Source organism: Pogona vitticeps, chromosome 5 (genome assembly GCF_051106095.1).
Source record: "Pogona vitticeps strain Pit_001003342236 chromosome 5, PviZW2.1, whole genome shotgun sequence".
NCBI lineage: Eukaryota > Metazoa > Chordata > Lepidosauria > Squamata > Agamidae > Pogona > Pogona vitticeps.
The window spans coordinates 109,460,117-109,479,394 of record NC_135787.1 but is presented as its reverse complement, the minus strand read 5'-3'; the positions used below and the strand labels follow the sequence as shown (position 1 = coordinate 109,479,394).

The following is a 19,278-nucleotide window of genomic DNA, read 5'->3' as shown; positions in this document are numbered from 1 at the left end:
ACTGGCCTTGTTGTTAGCCATGCTTTCTAAAGCTCACTTGACTTCACTCTCCAGGATGTCTGGCTCAAGGTCAGCAAGCACACTATCTGGATTGTCAGGGACATCCAGATCTTTCTGGTATAATTCCTCTGTGTATTCTTGCCACCCCTTCTTGATGTCTTCTGCTTCTGTAAGGTCCCTACCATTTTTGTTCTTTATCTTGTCCATCTTTGCACAAAATGTTCCTTTAATATCTCCATTTTTCTTGAACAGATCTCTGGTTTTTCCCTTTCTGTTATTTTCCGCTATTTCTTTGCACTGTTTGTTTAAGAAGACCCTCTTGTCTCTCCTTCTTATTCCTTGGAAGTCAGTATTCAATTTTCTGTAACTTTCCCTATCTCCCATGTATTTTGTTTCCCTTCTGTTCTCTACTATTTGTAAAGCCTTGTTGGACAGCAACTTTCCTTTCTTGCATTTCCTTTTCTTTGGGATGGTTTTTGTTGCTGCCTCCTGTACAATGTTATGAGCCTCCATCCATAGTTCTTCAGGCACTCTCTCCGCCAAATCTAGTTCCTTAAATCTGTTCTTCATTTCTATGATGTATTCATAAGGGATTTGGTTTAGATTATACCTGACTAGCCCAGTAGTTTTTTCTACAGTGGGGTCTCTACTTAAGAACGTCTCTACTTAAGAACAATCCAACTTAAGAACAGCTCCATTTGCTAAATTTTGCTTCTACTTGAGAACAGAAATCCAAGATAAGAACAGGAAAAAAAACCCTTTCCTGCTCTTTTTTTAACCTTAGGTCATCTTAGGTTAAAAAAAAATTCTCCCCCTAGTGATAGAGTACGTATTAACCAGCTTTGCATTAGTTCCTATGGGAACTAATGCTTCAATGTACGAACGCACCTCTACATAACAAAAAAACAGCCAGAACGGATTAATTGGTTTTCAGTCCATACCTATGGGAAATTTTGCTTCAACTTAAGAACGTTTCAACTTAAGAACACCATTCCAAAATGGATTAAGTTCTTAAGTAGAGGTTCCACTTTAGTTTCTATGGACGGAAAAGAGCAGATACGGATTAAATGGTTTTCAATGCATTCCTATGGGAAATGCAGATTCAACATGAGAACTTTTCAACTTGAGAACCACCTTCCAATACGGATTAAGTTCTTAAGTAGAGACCCCACTGTACTTTCTTCAATTTAAGCTTGAGTTTTGCTATAAGAAGCTGATGATCAGAGCCACAATCAGCTCCAGGTCTTGTTTTTGCTGACTGTATAGAGCGTCTCCATCTTTGGCTGCAGATAATATAATCAATCTGATTTTGGCATTGCCCATCTGCTGATTTCCATTTATAGAGTCGTCTCTTGTGTTGTTGGAAAAGAGTGTTTGTGATGACCAGCTTGTTCTCTTGACAAAAGTCTATTAGCCTTTGCCTTGCTTCATTTTGAACTCCAAGGCCAAACATCCCTGTTGTTCCTTTTATCTCTTGACTCCCTACTTTATCATTCCAGTCCCCTATAATGAGAAGAACATCTTTCTTTGGTGTCAGTTCTAGAAGGTGTTGTAAGACTTCATAGAAGTGGTCAGTTTCAGCATCGGTGGTTGGTGCATAAACTTGGATTACTGTGATGTTGAAAGGTCTGCCTTGGATTTGTATTGAAATCATTTTATCATTTTTGAGATTGTATCTCAGTACAACTTTTCCCACTCTTTTGTTGATTGTGAGGGCTACTCCATTTCTTCTACAGGATTCTTGCTCACAATAGTAGATATGATAATCGTCTGAATTGAATTCGCCCATTCCCGTCCATTTTAGTACACTGATGCCCAGGACGTCAGTGTTTATTCTTGCCATCTCCTGTTTGACCACCTCCAGCTTCCCAAGGTTCATAGATCTTAAATTCCAGGTTCCTATGCAGTATTTTTCTTTGCAGCGTCGGACTTTCCTTTCACTTCAGGTGCATCCACAGCTGAGCGTCCTTTCAGCTTTGGCCCAACCACTTCATTAGCTCTGGAGCTACTGTTCTTCCTCAGTAGCATGTTGGATGCCTTCCAACCTGAGGGGCTCATCTTCCAGCGTCATATCTTTTAGCCTTTTGTTTCTGTCCATGGAGTTTTCTTGGCAAAGATACTGGAGTGGCTTGCCAGTTCCTGCTCCAGGTGGATCGCATTTAGTCAGAACTCTCCACTATGATCTATCCGTCTTGGGTGTCCCTGCACGGCATAGCCTATAGCTTCTCTGAATTACTCAAGCCCCTTCGCCACGACAAGGCAGAAATCAGTGAAGGGGTGAAGCAGTGCACATGACCTGAAATGCTGTTTTGAATTGACTCAGCATTAACGGAACTTGTTGTTGAGTCATCCTCCTCTATCCCTTGAGATTTCCTCCTCAGTGGTGAGCAGTGGAGAATATTTGGATAGCATAACTGCTACCCAGGTCCTGCCCTACTTAAATTGTTGGAAAGTGGACAAAGATCAGAGTCCAGGAAATTGGATATTAGGTTTCCTTGGGAGCTAAAGAAAGAATGGAGATTTAGGATTATGGGATTAATGATAGATTTTGTACCCTGAATTTTGGCATCAGTTTGAGTTCATTCTTCAGTGTCAGTAAACAGTGTTTTAGAAGAGGTAGTGGTGTTAGTCTGTGCAAGCATATGAGGTGAAATCCAAAGGAAGAAAACAAGACAAAGACAAAAGCATGTGACACCTAAAGACTTATATTTTAATGTAAGCTAAAGTGGACATGTCCACGAAAGCCTACATTAAAATATAATATCCTATCTTTAAGTTGTCACATGCTTTTGGCTTTGTCTTTGTTTTTTCTTTGGATTTTGCCTGATAGGTAAACAGAAAGAATGCCTTACTTTTCCTCTCTGGAGAAGCAAGGGTTACCATAAAAGTCAGGTATTCTCTTCCTTGCTGTCCTGATGTTGTCTTTAAAAAACAAACTAAAACAAATTTGAAAATAATTAACTTAGGTCATATTTATTAATGTTTTTTTTCTATATGTACGCATATGTGTATGTGTTTTTTATGGCTAAGACTTAGCATTCTGTGTATAATAACTTTGCATGTGCATTTCTTATTTCTTAAAAAAATAAAACAAACTAAAATAAATTGTAATTTAGAATCAAAATTCTTTGAGAATGCAAACTTGTAATTTTTCTTTACCTTCCCCCCCTTCTCAATGACTTTATCATGAAACAATATGCTGCTTGTTTCTTTACCATCTGTGCTGTGGCCATAATAATGACATTGAATTTGTTCAGTCTGGTGAGATAGCATATGTAGATTGCAGATTTAATGTGATTTATGATAAGATCTTGTAGTTATGCTCTGTTTTGTGTTCTCCTAGCTTAGTTGACATCTAAATAGCAGGTTGATTGTTGTATAGTTCTCTCTACTCTAAGTGGGGAATTCCTATCTTGACTCCTCAGAGGCACTTGGAAGAGTTGGGTAGATGTAGAAGATAGTGTTTTTGGAGACCCTTCCATAATAGTTAGGAAAACAGTAGGATTGGAAAGAAAGGGGCATTTTCAGATTTGAAAGTAGCTTCTATATGTGGAAAGCCTAGCACACAAAAAGGATCATTTAGCTGCCTTTCGTGTAGTCCCAGAGAAGTTTCTGAATGGTGGAAAGACCATTTGTTCCTGGCTTCTGAATTTTCTCTTGCTCTCCAAAGAGAGAAAAAAGAACAACAGGAACAACAAAAGTGAAGAGCCCCATTCAAAATGGAACAGCTTTTTTCTCGGTGGTCCTTTAAAGAAAAACAACAACAAACCAAAACGATCACCTTTTTTCAGAGAAACACCTCTGGATAAGGAAGTGGTGGTTTCAACTGCTGCGGATGTCAGCATTACCCAAATTACTTTTTCTTTCTAATATTGATTAATAAAATCTGGAGAAATGGGGCTGATTAAATGACTCTAGAGGTGATTAATGATTTCTCATGAGTGAGGTGTTCTGTGACTACTATTCATACCCTCTGCAGGAATTATTACTCATAAATATCCCCTTTCTGATCAAAGAGCTTGAGAAGGATGGTCATTCTCTTCCTCTGAGTTGTTCTGGATAAAATGGATAATCTGAAGCCATTTTAATTTGGGCTCTGTCCAGGTTTTTGCACTCGAAACAGCCTTGTTCAAGCTCCTCCTAAATGACCCGTATGCCTCATAGTGCAGTGGTTAAACTGCAGTCAAGACTTTGCTCATGATCTGAATTCGATCCTGATGGGCTGCAGTACTCAGTTTGTGGTTGAATCAGCCTTCCATCCTTCCAAAGTCAGTAGATTGGGTATCCAGCTCACTTTGGGGCAGTGTGTAGGCTGCATAATTTTAAACTGACCAGAGACTGCTTTAAGTGCTGCAGGGCAGTATATAAGCAGCACACTTTGCTTTGCTTTTTGCGTTGTCAGCAACGAGGCAGAGGAGTAAGAGCCTGTTATTTCTTCTTGACTTCCCAGCACCGTTTGAGATCGCTGGTCATAGCATCTTGCTGTGTACTCTCTGAATGATACAGTTTGTCCTCCTACCAGCAGGATCAGAAGGTTGCACTGGGGGATTTCTGCTGTACCCCAGACCATGTATATAACTTTTTTCCCCCAGTCACCATGGCCACTGTACTACTTAATACCTCTGGGTATCTGGTATGTGAATATATATGCATGTGTATATATATATACGTATTAGGAGCTTCCCAGAGCGATCTGGTTGGCCACTGTAGTGGCAGAAAGCTGAACTGAATAGTCCTTTGGTCTTAGGTTTTTCATGGAAAATTTTTATTGCTGTTTATTTTATCTGTTTCATAGTAGTCCTGTTGTATTGATTTGAGTTTTAAAATGTCTTATTTATATTGTACACCACCCTGGAATCCCATGTATTGAAGAGTAGTGTAAAAATGTTTCAGTTTTATTTTTTTTAAAAAAATTATGAATGTTTGGGATTCCATGATGTGTGGGAAGCCATGCACATTTGTCCTGCATTCCTTTTTCAGTGTCAAAGACATATGGTTTTTAATGTATTGGCGCCCAGAAGTGTTTCCCTGGTTTGGGATACATGTTATGCTCTATGCTTGCTCCTAGTGGGTCTTTGCATTTTGGCACATCTTAGCTCAGCTCAGTAATGTTTTGCTCACTACATTCTGTAATTAAGTTCCAACAGAGGAAAGAGGAATTTTCTGATGAAGAGTATGATAGCAAACTTCCATCAGCATCAGATGGTGGCTTTATCTGTAAAAGAAAACAGGGATTTATCTAAACATATCTGTATCCAGAAGAGCGAATCCTGTACAGTAAGCCCATGAAGGAAAGGTGGAGAAAGTAAACAAGGGTAAAAATGGGTGTATTAAAACATTCCTCTCAGATAACTAGCTTATTACTCACTATCCCCTGGTCAGCTCTCATCGCTACACTCAATAGCTTTTTTTTTTTTTTAATGCACATGTTATATTATCTTAAAAAAAATATACCCACATCAGCGGTTTCTGGCTTGAAAGACTACCAGGAAAGAAGTGAAGGGAGTTACGTAGTTGGGAGGTGGCTCAAGGGACACTGAGTTCAACAATATTACGATGGGGAGCTTTCTATCCATGGCCCTCCGCTGGGGTGTCAAAAACTCAGTGTTCCCATATTACTTTTTCTTAATTATCTAGTCTCTCCCTCCTCCTCAGTTTCGGAAAGGAAGAAAGGTTGGTGAGAAGGAGATTAATTATCTACTCAGGGTGGAAGAGGGGAAAAGGAGCCCCCAGCCTGCGATCTGGTGGGTTTCACAAATGCATGTGATTTGTGAAACAACAGCATTTTTTAAAGGGCAGGACATCTGTTATTTGAAATCTTTTCCACTGATTCATGCATCCAGTTTCAAATACAACTCAGTTTGCAGTAATCTAGCGAAGCACAGGTTTTGAGTGAATGGGATGTGGTACAGGTAATTTGTTACTTAATAGAGGCTTATGAACACAAATCAAACTAATTGGCCTATGAGCAACATGGAAAGCTTGCTAAGCCTTCTGTGGGCACTGAAAAAGCACGTATAGTTTGCACGTGACTAGGGGCAGTGCTTACATCTCTGGTATCCAGCACAAAGTTACCTTCAGAGGAAAGGGCTTTCCTGTCTCAGATAAGATAGATTTTTAAAATGCACTCTTAGTGAGTGAGGAGAAAGTAAAAATATCCAAAGCAAATATTGAATAATTACTTATTTAAAGAAACAGTTACTGTTGCTTGTTATTCAAGTTTCTTTTTTGCTAGTTATTTGTTAAATTCTATTTTTAGATCACTGATAGATTTTTACCCCCATTTGGGGACAAAATAGTTCATCTCTATATGTAAGAAAATGGCATCACTTTGGGGGGAAAATGAAAACCCCAAATGCCACTTGAAGCATCCCCCCCCATAAAGGTAGTTTTTAAAGATAAGAAGGGTTACTTAACACACGGGGGGGGGGGGACATAAATCTTACCCATCTTACATAGCTTTGCAAAAGAACATGGCATTGTCTTTTGTTATCCCAATGTAGTAACACATTTCAGGCAATATCATTACTTATAAAGTGTTAGGTTATAACACTAAGCAAGAGAACTAGATTGGTATGATTTATTTTAATACAGGACATATCTGTTGTATTCTGGATTTATTACAGACTCACAGCTTGGAACTGACTGTTCATCGGATGCTGAGTATACTTTCTTTGTTTAAAGTAAGTATAACAGAGCTCTGCTTCACTGGGTTTTCACAAAGCTTAATATATTTATTATTAATGCTGTGGTCCTCTGAGCAGAATTTCATATTTCAGAGCAGTCAAAGTAACTCTAATGAGGTGTTCTAAATGAGTTCATAATTGATATTAGAATCAGAAAAGGGTGAATATATTCAACCCCCAAAAGTTTGGAGAAGCTATCAGGAGAGTTTAAGTATCTGTGATGTTTACTTTTTCATTCCCTGTGTTTAGTTTTCATTATGTCAGTTTCATCATTTCATTAAAGGATTTGTATGGCTGTAATAACTGCATCCTCCACTTGGCCTTAACTGCTTATGTCATTTAGCTTAGTTTGATTAATTTTCTTTCATTAAGTAAGGGAAAGGTTATGCTTACTTGACAGCTTTCAGAGAATGGAAAAATAGTACACTGGCAGTGAATTATTCACAATTGACAGGCCTTGTTTAGGTTACCCTGTAATTATTTCAACCTCAAGTCTTTTTAATCTCATAGTTTTAATTTCTGGAAACTGGCTAGATAGTTTTAAATCAGCTATTAAAGTGTAATATTCTTTTGGAGTTTAAACATTCTGTACTATGACCAATAAGTCATGATGCAGTTTCAAATTAATTTGTGATACCAATGAAGTCACCATGTTAAGACTGTGGAGAGTTTTCTTAGGAAGTATTTGTACAATAAACAATTGGGCTATATCAGTTTAACTTCATACCTTTCCTCCAGAATATCTTAGGACCTATGGTTTAGTGTAGAAAGTGTAGAAAATTCAATCTCCAAGGCCTGTTAGACTCAGTAGGATTTCTAAAGAGATGGGATTAGAAAAGAGATAACACACTGTCTTATTTTTGGGGAAACATGGTAGATAGCGACGGGAATCCATTTTGTTACAGATATTCTTCCAGTAAGTTTCTAATGTTCAAATATAGCCCAAAAGCTGGTGACATTCCAGTAGTCAGAACATCTCTGTAGCTCTTCAGAAGTAAGTGTTTATCATTTGAGCTTCAGTCAGATGACAACTGGATTCTCCGGGTCAGATTGCAAGAAAAAGGTCTGCTGGGCATGAACTCAGAGTATAATGAGTAAGCCGTACTTCTTCTTCGTGGTCTCTGTGAATACACACAAATGGGTCTGTTCTGCGCCTGCACTGAATGTCTTGGAAGATTCTAGAGCAGGGTTGAGGGAACTTTGTAACCTTTTACCCCCCAAAAAATTTATATACGTCAACATTACCCCCCTTGGTTCTCGCCGTCCGCGGCCGCCCCCCCCGCCTCTGTGCTCGCCCAGGACCTGTGGCCACCGCCCAGGCAGCCAGTCTGGAGCCGCCACACCACTGGGAAAGCGCGTCCTTGGCGAGGGGAGGCGGGCGCTGCAGGCCCGGCAGGTCCACTGGCCATGAGCTCAGGTGAGGGGGTGGGAAGGGGGCCTCCTCACCAGCACACCAGGCAGGTCGGTGCAGGCAGGAAGGAGAGCCCTGGCCAGGGCTCTGCCAGGCAAAGAGTCCAGCTGGCCTGGTATGCCGCCCTCCCCTCCACTTTGGAGGTGAGGAGGGCAGCCGGATACCCTGTACAGTTCCTTGCCAGGGCTTGCTCTCCCTGTGACGGAACACCCACCTACACACAGCATCATCAGAAATAAAATGCCTGGGGGGTAACATGCCTGCCATGACTGTCCACATTACCCCCAGGATTTTCATTTTTACCCCCTTTGGGGTAATTTACACCTGTTCCCTGACCACTGTTCTAGAGCTTAAAGACATTTGATTAGTGGGACTTTCCCCCATGGAGCACATGCTCCACCCACCCAAGATTCCCCTCAGTTCCTTTTTTCCGCCGTGTTGTTCTTATGTACCTCCAGAAGAATTGAGCAATTTCATTGAGGTATCTAATTCAATATTTCCTATTCTAATCAATAATTCAAATCTACCACTTTTACTTTCCAGTCATCTAATCAATGTTCCCCTGTAAGTTAGCTATTTTTCTCTATCCCCGTTTTGGGGGCCCCTCTCTACAAACCATTTTCCCTCTGTTTTTCCCACTCTTTATGGCCTTGCCAGGCCCATTTAAGCGGTGTCATCTTCTGAACAAAATACCTCTGACAGACGGACACAACTGTTGATTATTTTGTTTGGGCAAGCAATATTGTACCCATTCCTGTGCGGCTTGCAAAAAACTTACGAAGTCAGCGCTTTAACTTACACTCCGGAGGCTCAGGTCTCACCTCTGAGAGACGTCTCCAACCGACAGTACAATTTATCACCGTTACCAGCCTGTCTGGCTCGGGAGCACATTGCCTTCACCACAAGATTCACGGCCTATGGACAAATCAAGAACAATCATTTCATATCAATCATCTCAAGCTGTGACAGATTTTACCTTCTTGGGCTCCATGATTACTGCAGATGGAGACAGCAGCCACGAAATTAAAAGACGCCTGCTTCTTGGGAGGAAAGCGATGACAAATCTTGACAGCATCTTAAAAAGCAGAGACATCACCTTGCCAACAAAAGTCCGAATAGACAAAGCTATGGTTTTCCCTGTAGTGATGTATGGAAGTGAGAGCTGGACCATAAAGAAAGCAGACCGCCGAAGAATTGATGCCTTTGAATTGTGGTGCTGGAAGAGACTCTTGAGAATCCCCTGGACTGCAAGGAGAACAAACCTATCAATTCTAAATGAAATCAACCCTGAGTGCTCACTGGAAGGACAGATCCTGAAGCTGAGGCTCCAGTACTTTGGCCATCTCATGAGAAGAGAAGACTCCTTGGAAAAAACCTTGATGTTAGGAAAGTGTGACGGCAAGAGGAGAAGGGGACGACCGAGGATGAGATGGCTGGACAGTGTCTGCGAAGCAACCAACATGAATTTGACCCAACTCCGGGAGGCAGTGGAAGATAGGAGGGCCTGGCGTGCTCTGGTCCATGGGGTCATGAAGAGTCGGATACGACTAAACGACAATGATCTCAAGCTACTAGCTGTTATCAGAGCTTTCCACACTTTCCTTCCAATCACCGTACAACTTACCATGGCGCTATACCATGTTAACAAGCAGGGAGGCACCCACTCTTTATCCCTCCTGTACCTTGCCATTGACCTATGTATGGGAATGGTGTTACCAACATCACATCTTCCCGATAGCAGTGCACATTTCCACGGACGAGAACTACATCACAGATCACCTCAGCTGTATGACAACGAGAACACACAAGTGGTCTTTGAATGATCACATCTTTGATCAACTTTGCCGTCTATGGGGAACAGCATCCATCAATGCCTTTGCTTCGAGTACGAATGCCAAATGCCGCATCTATTGCTCTCGAGCTGGAGCAGATGAGAACTCCATCAGGGACGCGTTCATGACAGATTGGGACAAGGAATTACTCTATCTATTCCCACCAATACCACTCATTCAACGGACAATCATTTGAATTCGACATTTCCAATCGAACGTGATCCTCCTAGCTCCCTGGTGGCCAAGGCAACCATGGTTCACTCACCTCAGGTCGATGTTGACAGACTTGTTCCGACTCTCTCCGATTCCCGACCTCCTGACACAAGACAGCAGGATGGTCTACCATCCAGACATTCCATCATTGAATCTGACAGCTTGGAGGATACTCCCGCCTTGAAGTGTGTTCTAGACCGAGCTCGAAAACCTTTAACCCAGTTCCTATACGCCAATAAATGGAAAGCCTTTCTTACCTTTACTGGAACAAATAATCTACCTGCAATACCTGTCTCTTTGAAGACATTACTTACCCTTATACTCCACCTCTTCGATTTTGGACTTTCTTGTTCCATCATTCTCACGCATCAGCCACCTAACTCAAAATCAGCAAAATTCTTGTCTCACCCAACGGTGAAGAAATTTTATAAAAGACTCAATAACATTCGTCCACCATGTCAGCGGATCATACCCCAGTGGTCACTGCAGATTGTCCTTAATGCTCTCACGTGTCCACCATTTGAACCCATAGCTTCCTCAAACTTCAAATTACTATCTTTGAAGACTTCCTTTCTGGTAGCAATTATATCAGCTAAACGAGCCAGTGAACTTGCTTCCCTCCGTTCTGATCCTCCATTCATACAATTCCATCCAGATAAGGTCACCTTGTACTTTGATGCCTCTTTTTTACCCAAGATTGTAACAGACTTTCATCTCAATCAACCAATCATTTTACCATCATTCTTTCCGTCACCATCAACACCTCTTGAGCACATGCTCCATTCTCTTGATGTAAGACATGCTCTTGCCTTTTATATTGGCAGGACCAAAACTTTTAGGAAAACCAATAGACTTTTTTTATGCTTCCATGGTCCTCACAAGGGAGCACCAGCCTCCTCACAATCTATTTCCTGATGGATTGTCCAGACCATCTCTTTAGCATATGAACCATCAGTAAAATCACCTCCTGGTCACTTAATTGCACATTCTACTAGAGCGCTGTCAACATCTACTCCCTTCCAGCTTGGGATTGAGATACCTCACATCTGCTGTGCAATGATATGGTCTACTCCATCGATCTTTGTCAGACACTACCGTCTAGATGTCAGAGCACGGAGTGACGCTGCTTTTGGCAGAGCTGTCTTGGCATCCTTTCTACTGTGATGTCCCACCATCTGGTAAGTGAAGCTTGCTAGTCAAACATTCATGTGCATTCACAGAGACCATGAAGAAGAAAAGGAGGTTACCTACCTGTAGCCATAGTTCTTTGAGTGGTCCTCTGTAAATTCACATAGCCCACACATCCTCCCCTCTGTCCGTCACAGTTTATCTTAAATAACTCTTCTACCTGGCGGACAATTATCAGGAACTGAGGAGAATCTTGGGTGGGTGGAGTGTGTGCTCCACAGGGGAACGTCCCACTAATCATGTGTCTGTAAGCTCTAGAATCTACCAAGACGTTCAGCACAGCCGCAGAACAGACCCATTTGTGTGAATCCACAGAGGACCACTCGAAGAACTATAGTTACAGGTAGGTAGCCTCCTTTTTTCCAGTGAGTGATTTTTTGGGGCTAAGAATAATGAAAACAAAATACTGATTGGGGTGTTGAGGAGCCTATAAGCTTTTCAAATTTTCCTCTAGCAAGAAAGAGCTACTAAGATTTTTTTTCTATGAAGGAAACTCAGGAGTCTGAAGCAAGTGTAGAGAATAAGCAGCATCCTCACCAAACTATAGTTCCAGTGTTTTTTGTTAGACATCAAGACAGTTAAATTGGTATAATGTTGTAGACGAGGGCTGAATGTAAGTGAACTTTATAGGGGTTTTGTTTTTCTTGCCTGATGTGAGTTGGTTTGATTTTTTTTTTTTGGTTGTTCCTTAAATATAAGATCAATGCCAGGAGTTATATTTTCAGTATGAGCTATGCATCTGGCACATTTTGGGCATAAAGACATCAGATACAGGGGGGGCTTAACAATCATTTAAATGTGAAAAGCAAGAAAAAGTAATCTCCTTCCCCCCTTTTTTTGTGTAGAGTTCTGTGTCTGTTTTTATTTGGGTAAGTGCTGATGTCCCAGAAGCAGTAAAGACACACAGTCCAGCACTATAGGCTGAGTAATTTGAGAGAGGAAATGACATGGTGGTAGAATTCCCTGATCTAATGTGTCGTAACTGAAGAATGAGAACAGGAATTAGAAGGGGCCTGTATGGATGGTTAAGAAGGACATTGGAGAGAAGTACACAGAGGACAGTGGCATTGTCCATGGTATTGAAAGCAGTGTATCTTAATCTGTTTGGACTTGAGTTTCCATTATAAGCTTGCTCTACCTTTCAAGATTCAATGATTCCATTGCCAGCTGTCTGTTTTGTATCTTCTGCCCCTGCAGACAAGAATCTGTGGATTAATTTGGGTCATTGAAAATGATTTTGTTCCCACCTTTTTTCTTAGAGCAGTTCTGATTGAAGAGTTGTTGTTTAAGATCTGTAAGCCTCCTCCTCCAGAAGCGAGAGAGTTCCTGGAGACTCATCTAGCCACTGTTTTCTCCTCTGGCAGCAGGCAACAGATGAGCCCCAGAGTGCTTGTCAGCCCAGGATTTAAGCTCCTGCTAAAGAGTAAAGGCTTGGGAGGTGTGTGGAAATGGCCCGGAGTGTTGGGCAAGTGAGGTATCTGGGTTTTTTTCTGAAAAATCTGATCAGCAGAGGATGTGACCTGAAGCTTGGAGGAGGGAATTTTTGCTAAAATAGGCAACTTTAAACCATACAAACAAGGGGAGGTTATTGACAGTGCTGCAAAAAGGTAAAGGTTCCCCTTGACAAATTTTTGTCCAGTCGTGTTCGACTCTAGGGGGCGGTGCTCATCTCCGTTTCCAAGCCATAGAGCCAGCGTTTTTGTCCGAAGACAATCTTCCGTGGTCACATGGCCAGTGCGACTTAGACACGGAACGCTGTTACCTTCCCACCGAGGTGGTCCCTATTTATCTACTTGCATTTGCATGCTTTCGAACCACTAGGTTGGCGGGAGCTGGGACAAGCGACGGGCGCTCACTCCATCGCGTGGATTTGATCTTACGACTGCTTGGTCTTCTGACCCTGCAGCACAGGCTTCTGCAGTTTAGCCCACAGCGCCACCACGTCCCAGATGCAGTGCTGCAACTGTTGGCCAATCCAAGAAAGTGTTGGTTGGTGTGATTGCTCTGGTTTTTGCTTCAAGGGAGAAGATTTTCTTTGCTCCTGTTTCTGTTTCCCATGTTGTTACTAAAGATCTGTTTCGAATTTTTTTTAAAAAAATGAATGTTTAGAACCAGGCCAAATAGAATACTGTTCTTGGACTGGGAGGCAGGTTTTTCATCTCTTTTGAATGTAGCTCATTTTCTTAGATAGGTCAGCCTTGCCAGGGTAATTGTAAAGAAAAAAATAAAGACAGCCTTTTTCTCTTTACTTGGCAGTCCAGTGATTCTAAAGAGAGCTTAGAAAGGGTCTGTCCCCCCCCCCCCGATTTAACATTTTTCTTTGTCAAAGTAGCTTGCTGTTACTTATTAAGTTGTTTTAAAAAAATAACTTGTAACATTGCTTATTGTGCTGCTCATGGTCTTTTTGTTACTTTCCATTACTTTTGCAGGCAGAACTGTTACCGGGATTGGTAAGAGAATGATATCAGACTGGATGGAAAGCCTCAAAATTTGCCCTTACAAATAACAAATAGCAAATAACAACTTTCAAAGTTACACAACTAATTATTTCCATAAAATAATTTTTCATCCTGCTTATTGGGTTCCTTTTGAAATATAACATTGTTATGTCTTGTCATTCCCCCCCCCCCGACAAATCTAACTAGTTATAATTAAATAAATTGCAGCTTACTGCTTTCCAGTTCTGATTCTACATAAGTGATGATGGTCACTGCAGAATTCTTGGGTCAGACTGTTGTAGATATTCTGCTTAACACTGATTGCAGAATTGCAACGCCTGAGCATTGGTAAAGATCACTTGGACTGAAAGTTTCTGCTGGCCTTATTCCAAGAGTCTAGGTAATGTATTCTTGAAGGCTTTCACGGCCAGGATCTGATGGTTGTTGTGAGTTTCTCGGGCTGTTTGGCCGTGTTCTGAAGGTTTTTCTTCCTAAAGTTTCTCCAGTCTCTGTGACTGCCATCTTCAGAGGACAGGAGTTTGAACTCTGTCTGTGTTCTCACAGTGTCAGAACTGTGAAACGTTAGGAAGAAAAACCTTCAGAACACTGCCAAACAGCCCAAAAAACCTACAACAACCAGTCTAGGTAATGTTTGCAAATGGGTATAAATGTGCTTCCTATCTTGTCATATGTTCCGCACTGAAAAGCTTGAACTTCTGATGCTGAGCAGTCTAAAGAGCAAACTGGATTTCTGAATATTGGTTAGGGGTAGACTATGGAATCCAGTTTTTAGAACACTTTCATTAACACTTAGTGATCACTAGGACTCTCCGGGGGAGTTGATTAGCCTCCCCTTCCTGATGCATCTGTACATATGTGTTTATGTGTGCTCTCCTTTAAAAACAAAATGATTCAGCAGTGATGTGAGCTGTAAGAGAAAAAAGGGATAGAAAGATGAATGATAGAGCTTGAGCGTATGTTTGCTGGTGTGGTTACTGTTGCAATGGAACAAGGAAGATGTTCTGAGTTGTTTATCAAAGCTGAATAAAGCTGCCAAATATATATGGTGAGCTGTGGATCCTGCAGGAGTTGCATTGCATAACACTTCCCTGTTTCAGTACAAATTTGAATTCAAAATGAGTGAACACTGAAGAGTTTTTGTACTAAGAATGTAAAAATGAAAGAGAAGAGTGTTGCTTTATCTTGCTCTAGCACTGGGCCTGGTGTCATATTGTTTCCATGTGCAGAACACCATGTGGTATATCCTGTTGTTTGCTGACACCCAGCAATCTAATACTAGACTTCTCAGTCCTAAACAAACAATATCATAATCCACTGCCAGCCATACAATAACAGCACTACTCTGTCAAAACATACCTTCAAAGATTAACTTTCAAAAAGGAAACCTGCAGGACAAAAGGCCAGATTGTAGTCTAGCCTGAATCTTTTCTGCCTCTTTGTAGATATATTTTGATACAGATATGGGATCATACTGATTCTTGGTTTCGTGACTACGTATGCAAATTATATTTGTACACAACATATTATTCTGCAGCAATTCCTCAGATGCATGGCAAGAGGATTTTGTTGTAGTTTTAAAGGTGATTAAGAAAAACAATTCAAGGATATTTGAAGAAGCCGCAGGAAATTTTGTCTCTTGCTTAATTTATCATTGATAATGTATTTTCCCTGCGAGTAGCAACTGGATAATGTAGTGTGTAGCAACTGAGTTCTGATTTCACTCTTTTCACAATTAAATTTGCCTGGAGAGGCACAGATTATAATTTTTCTAAAAATTCCCTTGACAGAAATGACACTTAAAAAGAACAACGGCTATTGTGTCCAGTACTGCATAGTAGATTGAAACTGCTTGCATTTTAAATCTCGTTCCTTTGTAACCCCAAGGATTAGAAGCTTTTGTCTATATAATACACCTGGAAACTGGAGATTCTGATAAGTCCACTCACCTTGAATTTTTAGGGAGCTCAAAACTACGAGAACTGTAAATCTAGAGCTGCCTCTGTTCTACTTTATATATGTTTTTGTTTTAAGATGGGTATCTTAAAATGAGGCAGTACAGTATGACAAATTGATGGGCTTCTGTGTTTGTGTGTGTTTTAAAAATGGGTTTTATGGAGGTATACTTCTTGGAGAACCAAGACTGGCTGCAGTTCCCAATTGGAAAAAAAAATAGTGACAAACTTTACACCTTATGTGTGGAAGAGTGTATTGGAGGGTATAGTAAATGCTTCTTTTCTCAATGGAATTATTTTTCCAGTCAGCTACTTTAGCGCTTTCCTTTTCAGACATGCGACTGATACAGTTAGGGACTGCTGCTTCCATAATCCTCTGGGCAGTTGAGACATAACACATCCAGTGATGACTTGGGCTTTGTAATATCCATGCAAAGTTTAGTTTTTACCATTTCAGAGTCGAGGTTTCCTGGAGTGTGAATGTACAAAAGAATTCCTGTAGGTTAATTCTTTGAATTAGGCCCTCTCAGAAACCCTGAGCAGCATGCCCAGTCAGGGGAAAGTTCATTTTATAGCTCTTGGTTAGACCACAACTCACAGAATCTCCTATGTGACATGATTAATGGTGCTACAGTGCACACAATAGTTTACAGTGGGATCTTGATAATATCTGTGCAGAATGTAGCATTTGTGGGTGTTGCTGTTTCAGAGATCTGACTCTTTGACTTGCAGGACTACAACTCCCATAATCCCCCAGGCCCCCCTTGGCCAGTGGGAGATATGATCCAGCCAGTTACTGTAGTTGAGACCTCAGTAGGATCCCTGCCACATTTCCTGTTTCTAGCTCTTATTTCTGAGTACTTAATTTACAGACATACAAACAAACGTACAAACTTTTGGCTGCATTTGCAATCTGTTGGTTTTGTTCCAAGGAGATTGAGGTTGCTTGAGAATGGCAGTTTCATGAAACAATCCATTAGGCAAAAAGCCCAATGAGACTGGCATTTGAAAGACGGTCATGGGAAAGGTATTATAAAAAGGGATTGAATAGAGAGGGAGGTGGAAGAGTATTTCTTTCGGTACACAACCACCAGTTTCAGTCCTTGACACCTTTGCGTGTGGAAAATGCTTTGGTGAGCCAAGTTGACTGTGCTGAACTACATCAGGGGGTGAGTAACTCATGCCCCTCCTTATTTGTTAGACTACAATTTCCATTATCTTGTAATTGACACTCTTGGCCAGGTTTATGGAATCTGCATCTCAGCACATCTGAAAAACCATGAGGTTCCCATCTATATGAAGCACTGTTAGGATTCTTCGCAAGACTGGATTGATGTGGTGTGATATCTTTGTGAGATGAAGCCTAGGTACGTTCGGCTACTAATTGTGCAGCATTAGGGAAGCAACAGGATGCTATAGATTCCTAGTATTGTAATGCTGTATGATGGGATAAATCCCTGGTATGCAGCGCATTGCACAGATATGTGTTTCTGACATTACATTAAAAAATAACTTGGGATTTGTAGGACTCTTTATTCCAGTGCAGGTTAGGAGAATATTTAGATCCTCCTTTATGTATTTGCTCAATTAAATGCTGCAAAAGTAATTTGAATAATATAATGTAGAATTAGTGCAAGCATACTAGATGATGCCTGGCAAATGAAGCACCATTCCCCATCCTCAGTTAGTGAGGAATTAACAGCATTGCTAAAACTTGGCAAACTACGCTTATTCAAAAACTGATCATCTAAATGGTATTGGTGTCCCGTTTGGAAGAAGGGTACCATATGTGTGCAATTTCCTCTTTATTGTGGAGAAATTATTTCTGCTCACATTAATGTCTCTTCAGATTAAAAAAAATTCTGCTTCCAATGAAAATCACTGCACTAAGGCTCATCTGTGACATCTATGCCTACCATTTAGAAAACCTATTACCATGTCTACGTTGGCAGATGTAGTTTTGTAAGTTTGACAGGAATCATAATAATATTCCTGCTGTGGTTCCTATAGTACAATAAATGTTATGCCATGCCTGATCATAGCCATCAATCATATTCTTAAATTTTCTACAAGCCACAAAATGAATGTTAATTTTATTTCCTTCTGTAAAGGCTGTATAGAACTATCTTCATTGTTTCACTGCAGAATCGATTTTCCAGGCCCAGAATAATCAAGGTAACTGAAATGTCTAAACACTTGAGTTTGATCCAGGTATAGTCATTTATGAAACCAGTGGGAGTTAGTAAAATAATCTGCATCATTTTTTAACGTTCTTTAAATCTTAAGAGACTTTGATATGTAAGATCTTGAAATCGTTGTCTGAAATCTTCTTTTAATACATGTGTCATGTGCTACCTCTGGACTTTTTTCTGCCCCAGAAGGCTGCCCCACTGAAAAGTCTCTCGCCCTCCCCAGTTTTTTTTTTCCTTTTGTTTTTATAGTCAAAACGGGCGGATTCCTATTCTTGGTGATCACACATATCTCTAGGATTCAGATAGGCTTTGGGTTATTAGGATGTTATAACCTTGCAGCATTTACCACTGTGCTTTGTGAAAGCAGTGGAAAGCAAAGGCCAAAAGATACCTCCCTCTACATTCGTAGAGTTTTGGACTCCATGACGCATCATAAGCACAATAAGGTAGTTCTCAGCATCCTATTTTTCAAGCAGCTATAACCTTGCGCCCTATATGGGAGCCCATCTTGTATCCAAGCCATCTTCTTCCCCCTTTCTGGCTTGTTTCCCTTTTGAGCCCCCTGTTTCTAACATCTCAGTCCAGATAGCGTCTGGGAAACACTTTGCCCTGTCATTTCTGAAGGGGTAGTTTGGAGTAATAGTTTGCTTTGGCCACGTCTAAAAAATGATGAGCTGGAGAAGGTGCAACAAAGGGTAATCAAATGATCAGAGAATTCCCTAGCCAACTACACCAGAGCACAGAGTGCTGTCCTCTGAAGATGCCGGCCACAGAGACTGGTGAAATGTCAGGAAGAACAACCTTCAGAACACGGCCAAAGAGCCCAAAAAACCCACAACAACCAATCAGAGAATTAACTTTCTAAGAGGAAATGTTGCATTCTTTGTAGGTAGTTAGCTTAGAAAAAAAGGTAAATGAGGGAAATACATTATAAATGGCCATAAGCTAATATAGCAGAGAGGCAGTAGAAGCTTGTGGAAATTGGTATGTGTTACTGGTGTCATAGGTACAAGAAATGTTAGAACAAATGTTCAGTGTGGATGGGCCCTGAGGTGAGGGGAGCAGATAGTTCTCATTTCCTGTCTGCAGGCTTCTGTATGCAACAGATTGGCCACTGTGTGAACAGTCAAACCACGGTATTCTTCTAATACTGTGTTTTTATTGGAAGGAGTTACTCAAGTTTCTCTCATATGTATCATGGAGGAGAATGCAGTAAAAGGTTTGATGTGGGTTTTTAAACATATTTCTACAGGGTAGAAATGCTGTCTTTGTAGGGTTTATTATTATTTTCTAATCAGAAATTTTAAGTCAGTTGTCTTAGAAATGTTGTGTACTGCATCATGCT

At 40.8% G+C, this 19,278-nt stretch overlaps 1 protein-coding gene across 3 annotated transcripts in view; it reads left to right on the top strand.

The window, feature by feature from the left end:
* The window catches only part of RASSF8 (Ras association domain family member 8), a 116,717-nt gene that overhangs the window by 68,450 nt on the left and 28,989 nt on the right, over nt 1–19,278 (top strand). Inside the window, exon 2 of one of the 3 annotated variants that reach the window (XM_078394258.1) lies at nt 6,627–6,683. The exons of the other annotated variants lie outside the window; for them this stretch is intronic. The gene's annotated coding sequence lies outside the window, so the exon portion shown is untranslated. The remainder of the gene's footprint in view (nt 1–6,626; nt 6,684–19,278) is intronic. 3 annotated transcript variants of the gene reach the window in all.